This window comes from Schistocerca serialis, chromosome 6, assembly GCF_023864345.2.
Source record: "Schistocerca serialis cubense isolate TAMUIC-IGC-003099 chromosome 6, iqSchSeri2.2, whole genome shotgun sequence".
Classification (NCBI taxonomy): Eukaryota; Metazoa; Arthropoda; class Insecta; order Orthoptera; family Acrididae; genus Schistocerca; species Schistocerca serialis.
The window spans coordinates 696,817,145-696,824,549 of NC_064643.1; positions in this window are offsets into that span (position 1 = coordinate 696,817,145).

The following is a 7,405-nucleotide window of genomic DNA, read 5'->3' on the forward strand; positions in this document are numbered from 1 at the left end:
CTAAGGTCCTATCGACATGGTCACGAGCCCAGGAGAGGCGGTGCAGGCACTCGCGTCAGTCGTCTGCTGCCGTAGCCCATTAACGCCAAATTTCTCAGCACTGGCCTAACGAGTACATTTGTCATACATCCCACACTGATTTCGGCGGTGATTTCACACAGTGTTGCTTGTCTGTTAGCACTGACAACTATAAGCAATTGCCGTTGCTCTCGGTCGTTAGGTGAAGGCCGTCGGCCAGTACGTTGTCCATGGTAAGAGGTAATGCCTGAAAACTGGTATTCCCGGTACACTCTTGACACTGCGGATCTCGGGATATTCAAGTCGTTAATGATTTCCGAAACGGAATGTCCCATGTGTCTCGCTCCAGCTGCCTTTCCGCAGTTGTTGACTTCCATTGTGTGGCCATAATCAAGTTGAACGTCTTATCACATGGATCACCTGAGAACAAATGACAGCTCCGCCAATCCACTACTCTTTTATACCTTGAGTATGCAATACTGACGCTACTGATTTTGGGTACACAACGTTCAGCCGAGGGTAGCCTTCACTGATGCTGAGCGACACTAAAGGAAATAGAATAAATGTATAGAGACCTCAGCTAAAGTGCCCAGAAACCAGACACTCTCATACGAAGTTACGTGAGCTATACCAACGCTAGTACTGTGTGAGGTGTAGAGTGTTCGAAGGAATTCGATTAAGCCGGGTAGAGGGTACTAACTCAAGATACCGATGCGGGTGACAAAAGAGGGAGGTCACGGTGAAACATTATCTCACGGCTGGCGCCGTCAGTTTTTGATCGTAGCACGACGTTGCCGCGTCCGCAGTCTGAACGAGAAAGTGTCCAATGGTGGTGAACGGCTAAACTATTAACTGCAAGACGGAAGGTGCCAATGGTGAAATGAGTACATATCGAATCTGTAACTGAATTGCGGCGGTCGAACCTCTTATGGCTTCGAAGGGGTCACCCTCTCCCAAGAAATATGACTGTTACCACCTCACGTGGAGGGGCATTGGCGAAAGCCTACCTGCTGCGTCACAAGCAAATCACGAGCTCTTTTACAGAGGGAAGATTCACATTCTTCCGGAATGCGCTCCTAACTGTGTTCCTATGCCTTCAAGGGGAAAAGAAGGAATCGTTTAAAACTTGAAGAGTTTTTAAGAGCTGCTGTCATTTTGAACTAATTAACAACTTTTCTCCACAGGCTAAATTCGTTTCTAGATGTCAGCTCTGCAGTATTTTAGGAATAATTACAATGCTAATGTTTTGTCTTTGGACTCTTGTTTATGAGTTAGATGGCAATCGAATTTAAAGGAATTCCAAATGGAATTACATTAAAAATATGAGTGAACCGGCCGGAAGTGCATTGCCAGAGATCGCATGAGCATTCATTTCTATTGGTTCTTTTCTGGCCTAAGTGGGCGCGCATGCTCATCCCGAACAAATGGCGTTACGGTATGGACTGAAACGTTACATCTGCAAGTAGTACGTGAAGGGATAGAGCTGGTCTGAAGGTAGCTAAGTAGCAGCTGAAACATATTACAGAATTTGAGTACTGGTCTCTAGCTTCTCAATAAAACTGTTACACAGTTTCGCATCGTTTTTTTCTTTCTGCATGGCCCTGTCTTTCTCAGAACAGTTCCATGTGGTCAATGAGTTGTCATTGATCCCTTTGTGTCTGCAGTTGCTTTAAGATCCTGTACAACTCTGCAATTTATTGAGGATACAATAATAGAAAAAACGGGAGTGTAAACGCGCTGAATAATTTGAGTAAGGATGACAATCGTAACATCTGTCGCAAGTTGCTTAGTCACATCATTTTGACTAAAATCAGGGAGCAATATACTGTGCCTACACGCGTAAGCGAGCATTGATAAATTACGTTCGGTATTCTGATGCCAGTGTCCCATAAAGTCTAACTTTGTACTGATTCTTCCAGCAGTTTTCCTGGATGCTGTAGAAGCTAATGTCTTTTCATCACCCGTCCCATTTCCTGAGGGAAGAAGTCGTGTAGCTTTCAGCCAAGCTTCAGCCCCACTTCGGTTGCTTGTGTGTCATTTACGTTGCTTATTTATTGAAACAGCTTCTCACTTTGCCTCAACAGGGTGAGAGGAACAAGGCCCTTTGGTTTTTACTTGTGCATGAAGATCTGGTTCATTCATGCGCAAGTAAAAATCAGGTGTGGTCGCCAGGAGCCGAACGGACGCAAAGTATCAGATCACTGAGGCAGTCTCCTGCTTCTGTTAGACGTTTTCAGCCTACCGTTTTCCAAGTCAATCCTTTCTAGAATCTCTTCATTACATACGTTATCTGTCCACTTGATTTATTAACATTCTCCTTTAGTGCCACATATCATATACTTCTAGTTTTTTCGTTCGTTTTTCCCTCAACTCTTGCAGTGACTGAGCCAAAGGCTGTGTGACACTCCTTTTCCAAAACGTGTATGAGAGGCTGAAGCTGAACTCATTCTCTTTAAAAATATAACTATTGTTGTTATTTACTTACTTACTTAACGCTGGATGGCAAGTTACTATGAATCACTAAAATTACAAAATCGTCAAAGTTGCACAGAAGTTTGTTTTCATTTAAATGGCGACCAGTTTGGGACCTTTGTAGTCCATTATCAAGCCATCAACATACGTCCTACATACCACCACAATGTGTTGCTTGCATGAGTGGTCGGATGCAAGCTACAATTTGCGCACGGCTGTCCAGTGTGGCACATACGGGTTCGCCGTTATTTAAACTGTATTCTAAGATAAGTCGTAGGATAAGTATTGCCCCGTGTGTTCATACGTTTCTTGGGACTCAAACCGATCTTCCCCGAGGTGGGCTTCTGCCAGTGTTTCCGTTCTTATGTAGGTAAATTGTGCCACTGTTTTGCAACCATGACTTATTGACTATCGTTATTTGACACTATTAATACCAGTCTTTCTTGTAAATGGAATTACTACATTTTTGAAGTTTGAGGGCATTCGCCCTACTCGTACATCTTGCACATCAGATGGAAGAGTTTGGTCATAGCTGGCTCTCCCAAGGCTGTCAGTAGTTCTGATGGAATGTCGTCTACTCCTGGGGCCAAGTTTCGACTTAGGCCTTCCAGTGTTCTGCCAAATTCTCCTCGTGGTGTCACACCTCCCATCTTATCTTCGCCCACGTCCTCTTCCTTTTCTACACTCCTGGAAATTGAAATAAGAACACCGTGAATTCATTGTCCCAGGAAGGGGAAACTTTATTGACACATTCCTGGGGTCAGATACATCACATGATCACACTGACAGAACCACAGGCACATAGACACAGGCAACAGAGCACGCACAATGTCGGCACTAGTACAGTGTATATCCACCTTTCGCAGCAATGCAGGCTGCTATTCTCCCATGGAGACGATCGTAGAGATGCTGGATGTAGTCCTGTGGAACGGCTTGTCATGCCATTTCCACCTGGCGCCTCAGTTGGACCAGCGTTCGTGCTGGACGTGCAGACCGCGTGAGACGACGCTTCATCCAGTCCCAAACATGCTCAATGGGGGACAGATCCGGAGATCTTGCTGGCCAGGGTAGTTGACTTACACCTTCTAGAGCACGTTGGGTGGCACGGGATACATGCGGACGTGCATTGTCCTGTTGGAACAGCAAGTTCCCTTGCCGGTCTACGAATGGTAGAACGATGGGTTCGATGACGGTTTGGATGTACCGTGCACTATTCAGTGTCCCCTCGACGATCACCAGTGGTGTACGGCCAGTGTAGGAGATCGCTCCCCACACCATGATGCCGGGTGTTGGCCCTGTGTGCCTCGGTCGTATGCAGTCCTGATTGTGGCGCTCACCTGCACGGCGCCAAACACGCATACGACCATCATTGACACCAAGGCAGAAGCGACTCTCATCGCTGAAGACGAGACGTCTCCATTCGTCCCTCCATTCACGCCTGTCGCGACACCACTGGAGGCGGGCTGCACGATGTTGGGGCGTGAGCGGAAGACGGCCTAACGGTGTGCGGGACCGTAGCCCAGCTTCATGGAGACGGTTGCGAATGGTCCTCGCCGATACCCCAGGAGCAACAGTGTCCCTAATTTGCTGGGAAGTGGCGTAGGATCCTACGGTCTTGGCGTGCATCCGTGCGTCGCTGCGGTCCGGTCCCAGGTCGACGGGCACGTGCACCTTCCGCCGACCACTGGCGACAACATCGATGTACTGTGGAGACCTCACGCCCCACGTGTTGAGCAATTCGGCGGTACGTCCACCCGGCCTCCCGCATGCCCACTATACGCCCTCGCTCAAAGTCCGTCAACTGCACATACGGTTCACGTCCACGCTGTCGCGGCATGCTACCAGTGTTAAAGACTGCGATGGCGCTCCGTATGCCACGGCAAACTGGCTGACACTGACGGCGGCGGTGCACAAATGCTGCGCAGCTAGCGCCATTCGACGGCCAACACCGCGGTTCCTGGTGTGTCCGCTGTGCCGTGCGTGTGATCATTGCTTGTACAGCCCTCTCGCAGTGTCCGGAGCAAGTATGGTGGGTCTGACACACCGGTGTCAATGTGTTCTTTTTTCCATTTCCAGGAGTGTATAATACTGCCTCCAAGTTCATCTTCCTTGTATAGATCCCCTATATACTCCTTCCGCCTTTCAGCTTTGCTTTCTTTGCTTAGAGCTGGTTTGACATGTGAGCACGTGATATTCATACAGCTGCTTCTCTTTCCTCCTAAGATCTCCTAAATTTTGCTATAGGCAGAACCCATCTTTTCGGTAGTCATACTTGTTTCTGTAGCCTTGCATTAGCTGTATCCATTCCCACTTAGCTATTTTATATTTTCTGTCAGTCTTATTTTAGACGTCTGTATTCTCTTTCATCCGTCTCATTTTCTGGATATACTTTCTCTTGTGGTCAATTAAAATATTCAAATGGGTAGGAAAACACCAGTTGGAGGGATGAAGGAATGGTGTGTGATGGATCTGTTCATGTGAAGGAATTAAATAAAAATGTTTTAGTCTTCCATTAACAAACTTTGTTCCTGATCTATATTAACGACATAGGAGACAATCTGAATAGCCGTCTTAGATTGTTTGCAGATCATGCTGTCATTTACCGTCTTGTAAAGTCGTCAGATGATCAAAACGACTTGCAAAATGATTTAGATAAGATATCTGTATGGTGCGAAAAGCGGCAATTGATCCTGAATAAGGAAAAGTGTGAAGCTATTCACATGAGTACTTAAAGAAATCAGGTAAATTTCGATTACGCGATAAGTCACACTAATCTGAAGGCTGTAAATTCAACCAAATACTTAGGGATTACAGTTACAAAGAACCTAAATTGGAACCATCACATAGATAATATTGTGGGTAGAGCAAACCAAAGACTGGCAGAACACTTTGAAGGTGCAACAGGTCTACTAAAGAGACTGCTTAAACGACGCTTGTCCGCCCTCTTCTGGAGTATTGCTGTGCGGTGTGGGATCCGCATCAGGTGGGACTGGCGGATGACATCGAAAAAGTACAAAGAAGGGCGGCTCGTTTTGTACTATCGCCAATTGGAATGGCAATCACTAAAACAAAGGCGTTTTTCGTTGCGACGGGATCTTCTCGTGAAATTTCAATCACCAGTTTTCTCCTCCGATTGCGAAAACATTCTGTTGGCACCCACCTACATAGGGAGAAATGATCATCATTATAAAATAAGAGAAATCAGTGCTCGCACAGAAAAATTTAAGTGCTCGTTTTTCCCGCGTGCCGTTCGAGAGTGGAACGATAGAGAGACAGCTTTGTTGAAATGGTTCAAATGGCTCTGAGCACTATGGGGCTTAACTTCTGAGGTCATTAGTCCCCTAGAACTTAGAACTACTTAAACCTAACTATCCTAAGGACATCACACACACCCATTCCCGAGGCAGGATTCGAACCTGCGACCGTAGCGGTCGCTCGGTTCCAGACTGTAGCGCCTAGAACCGCTCGACCACTCCGGCCGGCTGGAGGCCCTCATTTTAGCAGTTGGGCATAGGAATAGAAAGTTTGCTAGCAGCGTTATGCCGGGAGCACAGCTTCCAGGCGCTATGTGTATGCACCTCACCATGTGTGGCGGGTTCTGGCCTTAGCTTGGGCCGGGTAACAATCGGGGGTGGTTACTTCACGGCACCCGCTGTTGAGTTGGTAGCAAGAACAGAACAAGGCGGTGAGGGACCCGCTCGGTGATCACATTCGAACGGCGGAATTAGAAAGCCGGGCCTCCATCGTCTAGTGGTTGGGAAAGCAGTTCTCCACTTACTTAGCCTGTCTCAGTCGTCGCCTCTAGGAGTTCGTCCAAAGCTGCGCCAACGTGTGCGCAGCTTTTCCATATGAGAGGAATCCAACTGGTGTCCCTTGTAATCTCCCATCTCCTTCTTACTTCCATATATTGTCTACATTAAACAGTGTCCAGACCAAGTAATTAATAACTAAAGTCTTTTATGAAGATTTGAGATGGCGAATATTACAATAAACTTTCATGTTTACTTAGCTTGCCATGTTGAGATGGCTCCAGTTTTTCTTGTCTAGGGGTCTGATTCTTGAAGCTGAAAATCTCACCTCAGTTTCTCACCGTTGGTGTGAACTAAATACATTTGTAGATTGTTGTCGCAGAATTTTTTATGTAAATATATTTACCACTGTTTTTTCACATTTTAGTATTCATACAGTATTTTGATTTTTCACATTAACAAAGCCGAAATTACATTTATCGCACCTATTATACAAAAATACGTCCGACCACATCAGAGTCAAGCTTACGACTCCCACACTCTGCGGAAATAACACTATTCCAAAGGGTTTACAATTTTTCTTAACAAATGAGTTTCTACTAGCTTCCATTACATTATTAACTTCGATTATTATTTCATAAATGAATCCAGAAATAAACATAGTAAACAGTGCGGGATTACGTAATTAATAATAGAAATTTTAAATGTGCAAATATCTCGTAATTTCAATTGTCTCTAAAAACTCATAATTTTAACTGTACATTCAGAACTAGTACTTATCGATTATGACATCGAGACGTAAAAAATTTTATAAAGTATTTCCTTTTCGTAAATTTTAGTTTGAAATATAACATACTGTGTATAAAATTATATGAAAGTTTTCAGAAAAGCAACTGACCTGTCCAAAATTCGAAAAATAGTACTGGTATAGACAACTTCTGTTGAGGAAAGGTGATGCTAGAGGACGATGTCCCGTTACACCTTCCATTATACTCTACATTCTCAATCAGGCCTTGCTAGATTGCTATGTGGCTACTAGCCATATAATTTATATAAACGATTTAGGAGACAATATGAGTAACAGTCTTAGATTGTTTGCGGAGGATGCTGTCGTTTAGTATTTAGTGAGGGCGCCAGAAGAGCGAAACGAATCGCAGAGTAGTTTA